Below are 19122 nucleotides of genomic sequence, written 5' to 3'. Positions count from 1 at the left end.
GAGAACTTCAGAAAAATGCCTTGCTGTTTTTGCCTCCCAGCTGGTTGGAGTACTGCTGTGTTTTCAACCTCAGAGGGACAAGTGATGGATTTGCAGCCCGTATGACAGTGGAAAAAAATAAAGCTAACCACAATACATTCTTTTATGCAATTCATTTTTTTTTAGAAATGGGGATGATATCAAAAAATACATGGCAAACAATTGGAAATATATTTAGGATAATTGCACTGTTGGGAACTGTAGCCACTGTGTCCAAAGGGCAATTTAAATTCGTAATACTTTGTAAAAAATGTGTATTTAGGGTTTTAACAGTTTTATGGCAAGCAACAAATGAGAAATAAATGCCTATATTTTGGCAAGTTTTTTGGGTGCTTGGAGCTTATGTACTGTATTTTCACGACTATAAGGCGCACCACATTATAAGGCGCACCGCATTATAAGGCGCTCCCTCAAGGAATGACACTATTTCTTTTCCATATATAAATCACACTGGATTATAAGGCGCCCTGTCTATTTTGGAGAAAATTAAAGACTTTTTAGTGCGCCTTATAGTCGTGAAAATACGGTACAAAAATATGTATGCATCATAAAAGATGGGAGAGATCATTCTCAGCATTTTAAGATGAAACATATCTAGAAATAAGGATATCATTAGTCACGCCTGACCGCCATTGGACTTTTCAGTCGCCCGTACTGTCACATTTCGAGCCGTCAGAATGTCCGTTTGGATTGGCAATGGTGAAATATGCAGTTAAAATGCTCCATTATGCCTCAGGGAAGGAAGGCCTTACTTCATACTTCTTATCTCCCAAATGATATCACTAAGCTCCATTCATGTTTGTGGGTGTGTAGATGGGTCGGCAGGAAGGAAGGGAGTTTTGCCTCTTTTTATCCAACTGGACTGGAATTTTAATTGGTCTGACTGGTCATCCTCAGAGATATGAAACAAGGCCATTTCCATTAAAGATGGCTACAATGGACCTAAATGTATGATGTATATAGGGTCTGTGTGTGGGACTTGACTGGGTGTCTGGGAGGAAAGGAATCCACCTTTTTTAGTTTCCGGCTCTCTCCCACACAGCTCATAGAAATAGAAAGGCAATGGAATTAGAAAATGTATAGTGATTCATAGGAAGACTCAATCAGAATCTATTATTCAGAGTAAAGAAGCAATGTTATGAAGTTATGCTAATGAGGAGCTTACCCGGCTACAAATCTTAAAGGCATTGAAGAATTTGTTCCACTGTCCGCCCTCTTTTTGCCCTTCCCCGTCGATATGTATCCTGTCTACCATTAGGATTTGTATTCAAGAGGGCAGCATTTTCATGAAGCAGTGTGCTTGATGGTTAAGAAGGGATTGGAAATTCACTACAACAAGCTCAGAATTAAGATGTATATTCGTTACCATGCAGCATGTGAGACATATTCCTTCCATGTTTTGTCCTTTTGCATTATGAAGTGCATTCAATTGAAAATATAATGCAATGTATTCAGCATTAGTAATGATAGAAATTGACTAGATCAAGGGTGTCAGACTTGGGTTGGTTCGCGGGCTGCTTTAATGTCAACTTGATTTCATGTGGGCCGGACCATTTTAGATATAATATCTAGATTTTTTTAAAATGAATTGATTAAAAGGCCTGAATATTCATTTATAGATCTAAAACAATGTTTATTTTTGCTTTTTTATACATTTTTTTGATTCTATAAAAAGATTTTTGAACTAAAAACAGAAAAATTGATTAAAAATGACAATAATTGATTTAAAAAGGGGAAAATCAGGAAATTTAATATACATCTTTACTCTTCATTTTAATTTAATCCTAAAACAGAAATTCGGCACTCATGATTCACTTTCCCGGGCCACACAAAATGATGTGTCGGGCCAGATTTGGCCCCCGGGCCGCCACTTTGACACGTATGGACTAGATTCATAATGTAAAATATTTTGTGCAATGGAAAGACGGGAGAAATCTGAAAGAAATTCATCACATGTTGACTCTTTGACTTTATTTTTTAGAATTTTCTGATCTTATGCTGTCTGATCTGACATATATCTTTTTTTAAAGCTATGTTTTGCACATCCCATTCCACTTTGATCCCTATATTCATCAACCAGGAAAAATCTTAAAATAAAAAATGTATCGGTTTATTTGACAGCTACAGAAATACTAACTGACTAATGTTACAAAACACACACACGTGGCGGCTACTGGATCCGATCCAATCTCATGAGGAAATCCGATACAACATACCGGATTGGGACATCACTCGTCTATGGTACAAAAATACCAGAATAGATATAAAACTCATCCTTCCTACTTTGTAAACTAATGAAACCTTCTCATAATCTCTGTCAATCCAAAGTATGAAAACATCTCAGCATGACGTTTTCAAAGTATGAGCCGATTTTCTTTGATTGTAGAGAGGTGATGATTTCTCACTCCGCCAAGTCCCAGCAGGGGGTCTCAGGCAGGAATCTGGGGGGCTGGGTGAGGAGTATGAACTCATAAAGTTGAGTTGGACTCGCTTTTGTTATTGTACAGCTAAAATCAACATAGTTGTGGTATATAAAACACCACATTGCTTCACATTCTTCTCATACACCCTTCAAAATATCAGACTACTGTATCTAATCCTTTTTTTTAAGATTAGCAATTCAAATTACAATATGCTTATGCTGTACCTTTTTATATTAGTAAAGCGAAATCTTAAGTACTTGGCTTGCTCTCCTCTACTCTTTCCTGCTTCACTTTAATGTTTCATTTTAGTTCTAAATCAATTCGCAGTTTCACATTCGTTTGACTTTGCTTCTCGCAATGTTTCTGAACTTATTTGTCTTCATTCCTATTGAAAATTTGTACAATCCCACAGTCTCTGTTCCACAGATGTATACTAATGTCTGTACAAAAGGGGAACTAGGCAATTGGAACTCTAAGAACTTGCACTACAATGCCCTTTTATTCACTATTTATTTCTTTTTTATTGACTATTTATTGGTCTGTCTGTTGTTGTTATTTTTGCACGACGTGGTGCAAGCTTTAAATTCAATTTTACTTGTATAATGACAATAAAAGCATTCAATTCAATATATATATAACGTATACACATGCTTTTAAAATTTTGATCAATTGATAAACCATATTCTAATTTGCACATAGCTTAAACACTGCATAATTAAATTAATTAAAATGCTCTTTAGGATTTGACATGCTATCATGGTATGTAATGTGTAAAATGAGAGATATGGCAGCATTTGTTTGTGTTTTTTATATATTTATTTATGACAATGTAAGCATGCTACCTCACTATCCAACCTTTAGTGAATGTATTGTTAAACAAAATAACAATAAAAAGCATTTTATAGCTTTATATAATGACAATAAAAACATTCAATTCCACTAATGTACATATAACTCATACACATGCTTTTACAATGTTGATCAATTTATATACCATATTCTAATTTACACACAGCTTGAACGCAATGCATAATTATATTAATTAAAATGCTCAATAGGGTTTTACATGCTACCACCATGATACGGAAACTGTAAAAATGGGAGCAATGGCAGCTTTTCTATTTATTTTATTATTTTTTTATGCATGCTATCTCGCCATCCAACCTTTTAGTGAATTTATTGTTAAACAAAACCACCCAGCTGGATCGTGCTTTACAAAAAACATGGAAACTAGATTACAGGCTCCTCAAAAGCCTCCTAGCTGTCAGCATTGTTTCAGACGAAGGCACTGCAAAGACTACAGCAGCTCAGGGCAGGTGGAGAGAGCACAGCTGACAGGAAGGGAAGGAAAAACTGTGTCATGCTCAGGCATATGGAACGCAGGTGGTGACAAGGCTATTGTCAAAAAGTCATGTGGTGCTGATGGTGCACCCAAATGGGATTTAACACTACGTTTGCGTACGACCCACTGCCATTTTATTTGGAGAGCTCTCTTCAACAGAGAATTTCTCATCCACAATAGCACTGAAAAGAAAGAAGACTGTGTTATATGGGAAGATTTGTCCCAAAAAAACATCATTAGTCAGATATTGAGCACAATTGCCAGGTCATGATATGGAAACGCTGATTATGATTGTAAATCAGGGGTGTCAAACATACGGCCCGCGGGCCGGATCTGGTTCGTCTGGTGGTTTGGTACGGCCCGGGGAAGAAAGCTGCATTGTATAAAAAAATATGAATTTTCTTTAAAATGTTCTTATGTTCTTCTCTTGTTCATAATATATTGTTCATAATGTAAAAGGAAAATTATTTTAATAAACATTTTGATAATTTACTCATTCTTTGCACTAATTATTAGGATTAGTGACTAATACAAAGGAAAAAAGTGGGTTTATTGTTAGTTCTATGTCATTTTGCTTAATCTCAAATTAAGATGTATTCGGCCCGCAGACCAAAGGGAGTTTGACACCCCTGTTGTAAATAGAAGTGAGTGCAATTACTGGTTTTAGCCTACAATGACCACAGAGGCTCTTCTTGAGTTGCCGCCCATAAACGACAAAGGAAATGTGTTACATCTAACAGTCAGTCATTTTTTTTTGTGGGGAGGGGAGAGGGGAAATAATGCTGACCCGCCAAAGCGGCTGGTGGCAGAGACATTAACTGGATGAATCCATCCAATATTTCTGCTTTCAGTTGCTGATGATTGTCATCCCTGAAGGGGAGATGATGCTGGGAGGACTGCCATGGCATCGCCATGGATCCAGATGGTCAGAAACATGAAGCGATGCATGTGAGCAAATTGTCAGCAGACCATGTTCTGGGAAAGGCTCAACTATATTATTCGTATGGCAGAAAATGTTTTTGCTTTGTGCTCTGCATATGGAAAAAGGTGCAGCTTTTGCTATTAAGAAAAATAGCCTTTTTGAAGAAAGGAAATATGGATTGAAGGTCAGGTGGTCTTTTGTTTTTGTTCATATTTGATCAGTGTGATGGGATGGATCGCAAACGTGTTTGGGTATTCACAGATTCTATAAGGTTTATTAGTCCTATTAGGACTAATTATATTTTGTAAACCCCTCGTTTTAGTACAGGGTGTAAATGCACTGTACATGCTACAAATGTGATGATTTTTAATAGTAATAATAATAGTCGGACATAGGCTTTGTCCTTACCATTGACTCGACAAAAGCCTAATTGTCATCATACCCAGCATTTGCCTATGATGTAAATTGTAGGGCCAAATAAGGCCCAAATAAGTGATAATTTTCGGGATTCTGCCGTGATGGATACATCACATTACAATCTCTACCCTTTGTTATTTTAACACTAATTAGGAATTCTTTGTTGGGATCAACTCACACTTGGGATTCACTTTGCCTGAGAAGTGTTTTGCAGGCTTGACTGTCGGCACTATGATCAAAAGGATTATAATGAGATGTCGGATTGAAGGGAACGCAGCAGACGTTCCTTCACATGAGCCTCATTTAGCCGTTGTTTTAGGTGAAACTTTGTCGCTCTTGAATATAGAAAAAAGAGACAAAAGGACGGTCAGGAGAACATTAGGTTGAAAACTTTTACAAATTGCTCTTCAATGGCTATTCTGTAAATTAGTAGCCAGTTAAATGTCTACTCTACCTTTCCATCTACAGGTTTAAAATATGTTACTTATGTTACTATAACCAGTACTTTGAGGGCCAAAACTTTCTTCCTTTTCCCTTGAAAAAATGTGTTGTCTTATTAAGAAATTTACTTTTGCATTCTAGAGTGTATTTTGGCACAGTATGTTTTAAGTTTCAGAGTCAAGATTGGACATTTTGATCAATGTTTGGGATCAGCTATGTTATATTTTTTCGACTCTTGATGAATTTTGCAAATTTTTAACAATCGCTCAAAAATAGTCCAAAGTTTTCAAGCGTTGCAGGCCCAGTAAACCCATTCATTTTTCAATTACCTGCTGGTTTAATGTTAACACATATTGGTAGAGAATGTTGTATAAACACAACACATTACAAAAAATAATAAAAACAAAAAAAACACCAAAACCAATTTTTAAAAATTAACATTGTGAAAAATAATCGAGATCAGATGTTAGGAAACATTTTTTCACGGGTCAGATCGCACAGGCCTACTATGAATGCAACAAATTAATATCTTTTCAAACTTTAGACCTTTTAAAATATTTCCCAATTAATAACTCTACTGATTTTCCTCCACTAGTCTTGTTCCTCCTTTGTTTCCAACACAAAAATCTTATTCACTAATCTGCTTCTGCGTATCAGATGTAATTGGCTTTCTTGTAAAACATTACCTTGAAAAATTGTTTTTCCTACTCCTGAAATGGCAAACAGCCTCTGGATTCTGTCACTTATGAGTTATGATACATTTTCTAAAATATTTTTCTAAGGCATTGCTGGGATATGAGCCAGTGGATTGTGGTCAACGTAGAGCATCCACTAATGAGTAGCAGGTCAGCCTTGTTTATGGATTAGGGTGGACATGAACCTATTCAATCAATGCCACTTATTTCTTGGCTCATTTCCTCTTCTGCTATCCATTTGTGTTCCTGCAAGTGGCGGCAGGATGCTCTCATAGCATACAGAATAAGGTAGAAGAGAAACCGTTCTATTTATCTTTTATTTTTTTCATTTTCCCTATCGGATAGAGTCCAGCACAATTAGAAAATGAATTTATTGTGGTCTCATTTTTTTTTTTTTCATGCTGTAAAACACAGGTGACAAAGTGGCGGCCCGCGGGCCAAATCTGGTCCGCCACATGATTTTGTGTGGCCCGGGAAAGCAAATCATGAGTGCCGACTTTCTGTTTTAGGATCATATTAAAATGAAAAGTATAGATTTATATTTAATTTCCTTATTTTCCCCCTTTTAAATCAATAACTGCATTTTTTTAATCATTTTTTTCAGTCTTTAGTTCAAAAATAATTTATTAAAATCTAAAAATACCTAAAAATATTTTTTATGTTCCACTTCAATATGGAACATAATGATTAAAATATATTTTCCCTAACAAAGAAAAAATAGCGCAAATAAACCCTCTTCTTCGATCCATAAAAAACTGAATATCCAGAGCTTTTAATTCATTTTTTTAAATCAATTTATTTAAAAAAAAAAAAATCTAAATATCATATCTAAAATGGTCTGGCCCACTTGAAATTGAGTTGACGTTACTTGCTGTAAAAGTTGGCTTTTTAATAGTGGTGGTGTAGAATTTTCAATAAAATAAAAGCCAACTGTAATTTAGAAGCAAACTGACATTTTTGGTCTTTATATTCCCATGGAGTGTAGTGACCTACATTATAATTCAGCATGAAATAATTCCCAATTCCGGTGTGAAATAAATCTGTATCCTGTCTTACATATAGATTTCACAAGTTATTACAGCAAGAAAAAGCAATGAATGTCATTTTTTTTATATTAAAAGGCCATCATTTCTTTTCAAAGACCTCCAGCTATTCCTCCTTTCATCTCCATATTTTTAGGTTTCATTACTTATGCGCCGACACAAGTGGAACATTTCATCCCGAAACCTCCCCAAAATGCATAACCTCTTTTAGACTTTCTCTTAAATTAAGCTACAATAACAGTCAATGGCAACTTTAATATGACAAGAAATATAATGCAATCTGAAAGCTCATCTCAAATACCTCAAAGCACCTGGGATTACTTCAAATATAAAGATGAATAATTAATCGAAATTGGATGAAAACTTTTGATTTTGGCAGATATTTCCCACCTACTCACTCTCACAAACCTGATTGAGACTCAATTTCTGCACCTCTTACATAATCTTTAGATAAAAAACATATTTTTATCAAGTCTCCACGTGCACCATAGCACGCAATGTACAGTATTTCCGCATTATAAGGCGCACCCTCAATGAATGACATTTTTCCATGTATAAGGCACACTGTATTATAAGGTGCACTGTATTATAAGGCGCACTGTATTAAAAGGTGCACATTATAAGGTATCCTGTCTATTTTGGAGAAAATGTAAGACTTTTAAGTGCGCCTTATAGTCGTGAAAATACGGTAATTGCTATTGACTTCCAGGTATGAAGCACTCACTACACAGTCACCTCTAGAGCCAGCCATTGTTGATGTTTTGTATAGAATTTTGCAGTGGGGGAGGAGCTATATCATGGAAGATTTTGTAAACTAAGATGGCATCTGCATATTTAACAGTATTGGTTCAGGTGTTTGTGTTTTTTTAATATCCGACAGTGGTGGTTTTTCGTTTTTGGTTTTCAGTTTTTTCCATATATAAGGCGCACTGGATTATAAGGCGCACTGTCTATTTTAAGGCGCACCCTCTATTTTGGAGAAAATTTAAGACTTTTAAGTGCGCCTTTTATTCGTGAAAATACGGTACATCTCTTAAATCACAATTGTTTATTTTTAATAGCCGGACTGAGATTTTGGGGGGTTTGAGAAAACATGTTGCAGCAAAACTAGGAACCAGATCATCAATACACTGCTCTCTCAGTGTCTTCATGGTGTAAACAAATCAATTTAACGGGCAGAGCGGATCGTGCTTGGGTCATAAAGCTTGAATGTTACAAGAGATTGTTCTTCCAGTACAGCTGTTGCGCTAATATACAATCTGTCAATATACATTTTGTACACTGACTACAATAACAAGAAATATTGTGTTCATGTTTACTCCTTCAACAAAGTGAAGATTACACTTATGTATTGGTTATATACGTATTGGGACATTGACAGAAATTTTATTTTAGTGGTTCTACACCAGGGGTGTCAGATTCTGATTGGTTCACAGGCCGTGGACCATTTTAGATATAATATTTCGATTTTATTTTTAATAAATGGATTAAAAGAACTGGATTCAAAGTCCTGAATATTCCGTTTTTTATAGATCTAAAACAATGTTTATTTTAGCTTTTTTATATATATATTTTTTTTTAGATTTTCCAAAATTATTTTTGATTTATAAACACAGAAAAATGGATTAAAAAAATTACAATTATTGATTTAAAAGGGGGAAAATCAGGAAATATAATATACATCTATACTCTTCATTTTAATTTGATCCCAAAACAGAAAGTCGGGCCACCCAAAATAATCCGACGGGCCAGATTTGGCCCCCGGGCCGCCACTTTGACACCAGTGTTCTACACAACATAGTATACAGTATTATAGTCATAGCAGAGACTAAAAAAGGATGTTATCCCAAAATAAGAGACGCATGTTCCAATACTTTTATCTCCCAGGCTTTTATTTGCATAATTTTGCAAAGCAGAAGCCCAGATTTTCATTGCTGGATGTTGAGACGGGACCATGCAAAAAAAAAAAAAAAAAATTCTGCTTCCTTTTTATCTCACCGTTCAGTCATTTCTATTTCATATTTTTTCCCCTCTTGCCAAAACACAGTTGTGATGTTTTTGATCTTTCCGTTCCCTGACAGAAACATGGTATCCTGACAGGATTTCTAGCCTGCCAATTTGTTCATAGTTGTCAGCTGTACAATTCAAGAAGAATCTCATCAGTAAGAATTCATGTGTTTGTCATAGTCACTAAACCTCTGCGGTAATGCCTATGCTTGCGTTTCCTGTTAGGCTCTATTTTATTTCCTTATGTCCAGCAGAATGTGAGACTGACATGGTTGGCATTTTGAAAGATGTGCATTGAAAAATGGAAAATTACTGTCTGGTGTGAATACGCGAATTCCTTTTAGCGCCAATCAAAGCGGATCCTCTCATTCCCTTTAATGTGGTATATTCATGTCGCATGCAGAAAATCAAAAAATCAAAAAAAGAAGGTTGTTTTTTTTTAAGTTTATTTTTGGCATTGTTTTAGCAGGTAACACAAGTTATTTTTATTGCTAGTCTGATTGAGTCTCAATTACCGTTTTTTTTTTTTTGAACCAGTCAAATAATGTAAAAATAAATACTTTATAACTACTTCCGGAGTATAAGTCGCACTTTTGTGTGGGCATTTTTTCATTTTTGCGGAAATCAAAATCAATCAAACCTATGTAATAATAGTAAAATGGACAGGTACATTTTAACCTAAAATCAACAACATAACAACCTGTTGTGGTCAAAGAGCAAGAAAAAAAAACATACATAAGTGGCAGGCCTAACCAAACTATGGAAAAAAAATTCCAACCTATAGTCCGGAAAATACGGTATTGTTTATTCTCCAGGTTCATTAAACACAAGACTATTCTGATATCCCAAGGGTGTTGTATTATGCTTAAAATGATATCACCCAAATTCTACCACCTAGATTTGTCTCATTAAATGATGATCCATCATGCATATGATTTAAAATAATCTCCCCAAACTCTCACTTTTGATTGACAGCAGGGCCGCTCAGGTAAAGCTAAATCTAGGTCACACTTCTTGCTCAATGTCAAAGAGAAATGGGTGTCTGGTTTTTGGTCTTTTTCAAGCAGCCGGAAAGGCGGGCCTTCAATGAAAAGGGTGATGGATTGATGCTCACAGTCTCTCCCAGTGATAGCTCAGAGGTTGTTTGTTACCTTTCCATCTCACCTTTTCGCCGCTACTGTCAGAATAGCTGAGACTGAGCATATCAATATAGTATAGCACAAATGAGCAAGCCGTTAACTTTGGCTGTTTTCATTTCTTCGCCTCCTGTTCTGTCTTCGCCGCCCACCTCTCGGTAAACATCTCTCAGAAAAAGAGTACATGACGAGACTGGCAATACAAAAGTAATGATTGTTGAGATGGATAAAACACATTTTTGAAGGTTTTGGGTCGCATTTACATACAGAATTATCATTGGTATAATTGGTTTGTCTGTATATAAAGCTTCAAATACTCTCCCTTATTTGTGAACTGATGGGAATTAAAATTGATGGCTTTAGTTTTGGGATGTATACGCGGTTTTGTGTATTAGTTTTCTGCAATTACATTAGTTTATTATGGGCGTAAAGTTGCTAGTCCTATTGTTATGTATTATCATATATCATTGGAATGAATCAGATTCATGCATCGGTCATCAAATATTATTCATTTTTGTATCAGGGCTGATTGCTATGATTATTTAGTTACTTGCGGGTGGTCATAGTTCATTTGAACCTTGTTTTGAAGGTGAATACCTTGGAATCTTGTTTGGAAAAAAAGGTTACTCGGTCATGCATAAAATGTCAATTCACTGAGGTCCATTATGTACATTTAATGGGTATACATAAAAAAAATATTTGTAAATTTAATGACAAATCTGGAAAAGTGTTTGACCTCATCTCATCTTTAAATATGGTGGGTGGAGAATTATGCCTTGAAATTGCAAAAAAACAATACTAGTGACATATTGCCTTGATGCTCTCAAGTCAATAAAAAACATGTCAAAGAATTTATAGATATTGTGCACTCCTGATATGACATTTTGGACCAAAATAAACCATAACCAAGCCGCCTTTTGGTGTAGACTATTGGCGTATTTACCCATTTTTTAAAACCCATCTTAGTTGGCAAATGAATTAATATGTGCAGGGTGTAACTGTTTACGAGCAGCTGTCGAGAGCGTCTTCACAATTCCTGCCTTCCCCTTCCGCCACCTTATCACACAAGTCCGTCTGTTTATGTGGACTAATGATGATGGTCTGTAATGTTCTTGTAGAAGAAGCAATTAGTGGATGCTCTCTCCCTACACAGTCTGCACACATAAAATAGAGCTTTTTTTTGCAATTGAGCTTTTTCCACTCTACTTTCAACCGAGCCATTACCTGGCAATATAGTTGAGCTGTCTAGGGCGCTTCAAATTTCCTTAAAATAATTGTATGAAATTCAGTTTTATGACAGGGTATACCATGAAGCTCGAGAGGAACAAGCTAGCGAGGGAGTAGATGAAGCAGGTGGTGTGTCGGAATAACAGATCGCTTCATATCGGTATAGAAAATGTTTAAAAGACAAAAGTAGTTTGGCAAGAATGAGGTGTATTTGGCATATATTTTTCTTTTTTTTTTTTAATATCACAGGTTGTGTGATGGTGAAAATTCTGATGGATTTTCCAGTCCAGCGTCCAGTCCTTCATCTAGCAGGCGCCACTTGTCATTTATTATTAATCATAGAATGACCCTAGAGTATTCATTGTGGGTTTTAAGGGGAGCAAGTATTGAAAGAATATTTAATGCGAGGTATCACAAAGCATATGAGCAATATTTCTTGAGATTTCTTTTATCAATGTGGAGCACAACAAGTGCGTCGGTATTGAGAGATTTAAAATTACAGAGTCTATGGGACCTGCCTAATCATATTTAATATAGTCATTAACAAAGAAAAAAAACATGCTTAGAGAATTAGATGTATGATAAAAGTATTCATTTGCCAAACAAAATGACTTTTTCTCATTCATTTTCTGAACCGCTTATCATTAGTGTCAAAATGGTGGCCCGGGGGCCAAATCTGGTCCTCCGCATCATTTTGTGTGGCCCGGGAAACTAAATTATGAGTGCTGACTTTTTTTTTAGGATCAAATTATAGTGAAGAGTATAGATGTTTTTTAAATTTCCTGATTTTTTCCCCTTTTAAATCAATAATTGTCATTTTTTAATCATTTTTTTCTGTGTTTTTACTTCAAAAATAATTTTGTAAAATCTAAAAATATGTATAAAAAAGCTAAAATAAACATTGTTTTAGATCTATAAAAAACTGAATATTCAGGGCTTTTAATCTAGTTATTTTAATAATTTATAATAAAAAAATCAAAATATTATATCTAAAATGTGAAATCAAGTTGACGTTGAAGCAACCCGCGAACCAACCCGAGTCTGACACCCTTATCCTCACAAGAATCACAAGGGGTGCCGTAGCCTATCCCAACCTGCATCGTTCCCCAGCCAATCAGAGTCCTTATAACTTATTATAATGAAACATACATAAATCTCACTCGGTTCAATGCCAGTTACTATTTTTGTCAGATAATGAGATTCCTTCTTAGTCATTTGAAGAGATCTTAACTCACAACATACATTGACTGATTATGAATGCAATTCATCCCACAATGTCTTCTTTTTATTCAAAACTATGATGAGATGCAAATGAAGCGATCATCATTCAAGAGAGCAGTAGATCCGATGTTTGGTTTGTCAGTTTTGTTTCTCGTCATCAAAGGCAGCCCAGGCGGACGTACTAACTGGCTGAATGAATTGTATCATAATAACAAGCATCAACATTCATTTTTATGCTATTATGCTGTCATGGGTCATTTTTTTCTTATTCTCTCACCCAGTTCTTATGATGTTTATATTTCTATGACACTGCAATGTGGAAAATAAAGGTCATGTTGCATTTTTGTTAGTTTAAAGCAAGTTAGGAATCATTTATGGAAAAATGTACTTATGGCATATTTCAATGCATTGCATGGACTTGCTTTAGGGAATATTTGTCCTTCAAAATATGCTAAATGTGTGTTTATTCATGTGTTTGTGTTTTTGTCATCAAAACTGCAGAGGTTAATACCTTCAGGGGCAAAAAAGGCTAAACTCGGACATATAAATGTCACATTAAAGTACAAGCTATGCAAATTTCAGTGCAAAAGATATGAAATGCATTTATTTTATTAAATGTTTTACCTTGCTAAGTTTTTTAATAAGACAAGAGTTGGATGAGAAATTTATGTTCGGACCACCATGGCAAATAAAATACCACCTTCAAATGTATTAGTAATAAAGTTGTTCACAATATGTAAATTTTCTGACATTCCATAACTTATGTCATGAAAATTAATTTAGTGTTAGGATGCTAAACTATGATAGCAGTAGGCTAACTTTAACAACATTGTTGCTTATGGTGTTTTAATGTATTTTTTGGATCATAAATGCTGTTCAAATGTCCCTGAAATAAATAAAACATATTTTATATACCTGTAGTTTAAAAAAATGATATAAATCACATGCAAAACATGCAAAATGTGTTCATAAATCAATTTAAATGAATTTATTTGAATTCATTTTTCTCTCTGCTGCAATAAGTTAAAAAAAATTAATAAATCACTACCCACACAGTTTCAGTCTAAACTGATGAAATGCTGACTGTGCTTGAACTGTGTTTGTTTGAGGACTCCCGTATTTATTAATATTAATAAAAATGCAGACTCAGCAAATTGGCTGCACTCTTAATTCTAATTTCATGTTATTTTTTGGTCACAGATCCTCTTGCCCCCTCAAAGACGGACCACTCAAGTCCAATCTATCCGACCGAACCTCGCCTTTTCTTGTTGTGCTTGTGGCGTGAAGACAGTCAGCGACATCAAAGGTACGGACCACCGCCTCTTCCTTTTTTTCCCCTCTCAGCTTTCTTTAATCACTTTGTTTAGCTCATCATTGCAGCAATTATATTTCCTGACAGTCTTTTTTGGTTTAAACATTCAACTCATGCGTTTTTTTTGTTTTTTGTTTTCGTTGTAATGCCTCCTCTAGGGACCGATTGCCTCACTCACTTTACTTGTGAGGGAGGCTTGTTGATTTGTTTGTTTTTCCTCTTCTAACAAACATGGAGGACATCATTGAATGATTGCTGTGAAAAAAAAACAGTCAAACTGAATTGGGTGTGTATTGTTCTCAATGGCAGGTTTTGAGATAGTACTTAAAAATAAATATATACATTTTCATTGCTGCCAAATACTATGAATAGTCTGTAGTTTACTATGGAATTCTTTACCAAACTACTAAATACTAGTTTTGTGTCAAAACTACAAGAAAAAATAAGGAATCTATGTTTTTTTATTTATTTATTATTATTTTCTTTATTTTAGGGCAGTTTACAAGGGAACAAAATTCAAATATTTTCGTTTTGAGCTCATTTTAACTGACCATGATGATTCATTTTAATTGTTTTCTGATTAATTTTAGTATTTTTCATGTTTTCAAACGTTCTCTTTACATATGAAATATGAATTTTGACATTTAGCGGCACTGCATTTAAAAAAAAATAATATTTTTTTTACATTATTCTGATTAATTGAAAATGACACAATAGGACCGGTCATCCGAACATGTGATTAGATATGAGACAACTCTATTTATTAAGAGTCTTTCTAGTTATAATTTGTCGATAGTAAAGCCAACAATTTTGAAGGTGTGCTTTTGTAAGGATTGCACGTCCACTGTTTTTTTTTTTAAAGTGTAAAGTAGAGAAGCTTCAAAGTGAGTAATATTACACTAACCCCGCATAGCAATCAGGTCTTATCGCCTTTTGAAAAGCTGCTCCTAAAAATTGCATCACTATTAGTTTTTCTTTGTAAAAATAAGGTTTTAATTTTCTATAAAGCATTTAAGGTTCATGAAGAAATTACATAAAGCAGTTTAAACACTAATGTGTGACCTTGGTAAAAAAAAAAAGGATTTTGTTACATTTTTTGTTGTTGTTGTTGAATATTTTAAGCAGTTTGCAGTGGATAAAAAAAATGAGCATGAGATTGAAAAGTGTCACTCACTTCTTCTGATTTATAACTAAATGGAGATATATTATCAACAAATAGAAAGTGAATTCATGTAATGTGAAACGTCCTTCTAAATGGCTTATGACTGTCTGTGAATATTTGAAGGATTTTATAGATGTTCTTTACCCTTCAGTGAAAACAAAAAACAAAACAAAAAAATGTGCCGGATCTTCACTGTATTTCATACTAATTAAATGTAGTGATGCCAAGAGGCCAGTTTCCCTTTATGATAAAAATAATGTATTCCTTCCTCCCTTTTGATTAGATAAGTTGTGTGCTCTACAAACAAACTGTTCACAAATTCTATGCATGCCTTGTGTGTTACATTGCTCTTTTTTTTTGAATTGATTGTAAAGACATTGACCTTCACTGATTTTGTTCCTTTGCGATTAGCGAACATCTGCTAATGCAAAAGGTAAATGGAAAAAACATGCAAAATTCATACTATGGAATCAGACTTGAAATAGTAACCTTGACACATTAATGGTATTTTTTTTTTCCACGACTATAAGTTGCACCGCATTATAAGGCGCACCCTCAATGAATGACATTTTTTCCATATATAAGGCGCACTGTGTTATGAGGCGCACTGTCTATTTTGGAGAAAATGTAAGACTTTTAAGTGTGCCTTATAGTCGTGAAAATACGGTAATTGCTATTGAGTTCCAGGTATGAAGCACTCAGTACACAGTCACCTCTAGAGCCAGCCATTGTTGATGTTTTGAATTTTTTTGTATAAAATCTTGCAGTGGGGGAGGAGCTATATGATGGAATATGTTGTAAACTTAGGTGGCATCTGCATATTTAACAGTATTGTTTCAGTTCAGGCGTTTATGTTTTTTTAATGTCCGACAGTGGTGTTTTTTTGGTTTTCAGTTTTTTACATATATAAGGCGCACTGGATTATAAGGCGCACTGTCTATTTTGGAGAAAATGTAAGACTTTTAAGTGCGCCTTATAGTCGTGAAAATACGGTAGATTTTTTTTTTGTCGAAATTGAGCCTCCTCTGCATTATTTCTTCAGGAGGAAGAGTGATGAAAGAAGCACTAGATTAGTGAAAAATAAAAAAATAAAAATAAAGAAGTGAACAACAAACATCAAAGAAGGATTTGGTACTTTAAAGGAAATGGACTTTCTGCTTACCATGACTTCTGGTGAAGAATGAATCCTGTTACGCGTAGAAACGCAAACACAGAAAGAACTGCTTGATATTGCAGCAGTATTAACTGCATTGATGAATAACAGCACTGCATTGAACGTCCTCAAATTTAAGTGGATTACAGTGGCTTTCATTTAAAGTGGCGGAATTATAATTTCCATTAAGAAAACGATAACGATGTGGGCATGTGGTTAGTGGAATTGTCCTGAGGCTGCTGATTGCAATGTTGGTTTCCATGTTCTCCCTTTTTTCGCATGGATTTTCTTTGCGTACTTGTTCTCTTGTTCTGAAAATGATAAGCAATACGCAAAGAGTGAATAGATTTACCTGTGCGTACATTAAAAATTATTGGAAAAAACTATGTTATTCACAGTATAGTACAGCATGGCATGGAAAATGCAAATTTTTAACAATTTTCTAACAAATCTGTTACAATGTAATGTGGAGCAAAGAATATTTTTGTTTTTTACCCAATCAAGAGTGTCCTCATTCCAAGAGCTTTTTGTATGTAAAATGTCTCAAAAGTATTGTCATTGCATTTCATCTAAATTCAATTTCTTTCATTTCTCTCCTTTTTTTGTCATTTCTTTTTGTCTTTTCTAGCTTTTTTCTTCCCGCTGTATTTTGCTTGAGGTTGGGGATGCCTCTTGGCTAACAGCTATCAGCCTGCATATCTACTGACTAGGTCTGTATTGTTGTGGACTATTTTGTAACTTCCATGTCATGCCGCCATTTGTTATGGATATCAACTTGTATATATGTGTGTGTGTGACAATGATATCCACTCACGCTTGTAAGTGTTATCTGGATATCACAATCTTGTCACACTGTGAGTGATATTAAGGCCAAAATGTCTGTGTTTATATGTGTGTGTGTGTGTGTGTGTGTGTATGTGTAGGATTTGTGCCTGCAGCATTGCTTGCATGCCAGAATTCATTACAGTTGTGTGCATGATCATAAATTGTGACAGGGCCATTTCTCCATCTTGGCTATAGTTGTTTTTTTGGGGGGCAATGAAGGAATTTTTCATATTTAAACGTCCTTGTTGACAGTGTGTCAAAGTTCATGGGCATTTTTGATTGGCAAGTGTCTCTACATGGTCTTAGATGTTTGTTTGTTGTTTTCATTGAAGCCATTCATGAAAAAAGTTGCCAAAATATGCACTGAGACAGAGTAGAACTTGACCTTTGGTAAGGGTTGTTTGCATTGCTAGTTATAGTGAGGTAGCATATGGTACTTTTGAAATTGTCTGTTTTGTGTCATTACTTTCTTTCCTCTATTACCTATTTTCACGACTATAAGGCGCACTTAAAAGTCTTACATTTTCTCCAAAATAGACAGTGCGCCTTATAATCCAGTGCGCCTTATAATACAGTGCGCCTTATATATGGAAAAAATGTCATTCGTTGAGGGTGCGCCTTATAATGTGGTGCACCTTATAGTCTTGAAAATACGTTAGTTCTTTCTCTTAAACATGATTTCCCAAATAAACAGAACAATATAAATGACCACAAAACGAGATTACAAAATAAAACTCCCTAGTGGCACATTATAAAAGTTTTAGCCTTTCAAAACGCAGATTTACCATTCTGCCTGTCGCATCTCAACAGGACAGGTTAAAAAAAAAGGGAGACAAAATAACGTTAGGTCACATTCCTGAGTGAGTAACACACTTTAGATGTCTATTTTTTCCCCCCTGTAAGCGCTATTATTCTACTGATTTTCTACTCTAGTGCAGCTGTATGAAGATTGTCAGTTAAGCATTGTTTTATGACCTCTGACTGAACAAATAAATCTCTGAGTGAAGACATATTTCCCCAAAATATGATCCAAATTCCTTTGACAAGATGAACCAATGTTATCTGTCAATGTGAAAGGTCCTTTGAAAATCATTTCCAGTTTATTAATAGACAGCATCGTCTTATAGGATCTCACATTTTCTGAGAGAATCTAAAACACACTTGACATAAAGTTTGTGTTAGCTTTCCATGTGTGAACGGGCCCCAAGTGTCTGATGTTTAATTCCCTTTATTGTGTCAGCAATTGTTGAATTAAGCTTTCATTTTGTTCTAGCGAAGCTTTGTAAAAAAAAAAAAAAAAAATCTACACTCAGTGCCAACCTTGCTATCAGTTTTAAACTTAATTAGCAAATGGGTCTAAAACTTTAGAATGCAAACCCATAATTGGCACCCAACAGAGTAGTAGTCTCATTAATATATCTGCTGTTGGGAGTTTTTTTGGTTTTTTTTTTGTGAATCCCAGATCTGCCCCCAAAGGCTTTTCCTTGGCAGGAAGAATTAAGGATTTTCCCCTTTCGGCATAGGTGTTAGAAAAGTGCAAATGAAAAAGATTAAACTAGCGTAGATGCCGCTCGGAGTGCTAGCAACCCCTCACCGTGTGTACTCAGCTCTTTTAATTGGTTTAGTTCAGAGTATCATGTTGGTGGATTTGCTGAAAGTAAAATTGCCGAAAGGCCACGCCATTCTTTCCTAGTCGAGCAAAGGGTGAGATAGTGTTGTTTTTGGCAGCACTTTTAATTTAGTATTTTGGATGAAAA

The 19122-nt window shown here is 35.0% G+C and overlaps 1 protein-coding gene across 9 annotated transcripts in view; it reads left to right on the top strand.

Annotated features, from left to right (window-relative positions):
- LOC144215339 (splicing regulator ARVCF-like) overlaps positions 1 to 19122 on the top strand; it is a 109204-nt gene that overhangs the window by 19433 nt on the left and 70649 nt on the right. For 5 of the 9 annotated variants that reach the window (XM_077744197.1, XM_077744196.1, XM_077744193.1 and 2 more), the window contains exons 2-3: positions 14114 to 14219; positions 17169 to 17250. The gene's annotated coding sequence lies outside the window, so the exon portion shown is untranslated. Of the gene's footprint in view, positions 1 to 4690; positions 4753 to 14113; positions 14220 to 17168; positions 17251 to 19122 lie in introns of those variants that run through there. The other 4 variants (XM_077744194.1, XM_077744202.1, XM_077744200.1 and 1 more) reach the window with 2 other exon arrangements.

Source organism: Stigmatopora nigra, chromosome 22, assembly GCF_051989575.1.
Source record: "Stigmatopora nigra isolate UIUO_SnigA chromosome 22, RoL_Snig_1.1, whole genome shotgun sequence".
In the NCBI taxonomy this organism is placed as follows: Eukaryota; Metazoa; Chordata; class Actinopteri; order Syngnathiformes; family Syngnathidae; genus Stigmatopora; species Stigmatopora nigra.
Note: the sequence above shows the minus strand (reverse complement) of the source record. Positions and strands in the feature narration are given on the sequence as shown.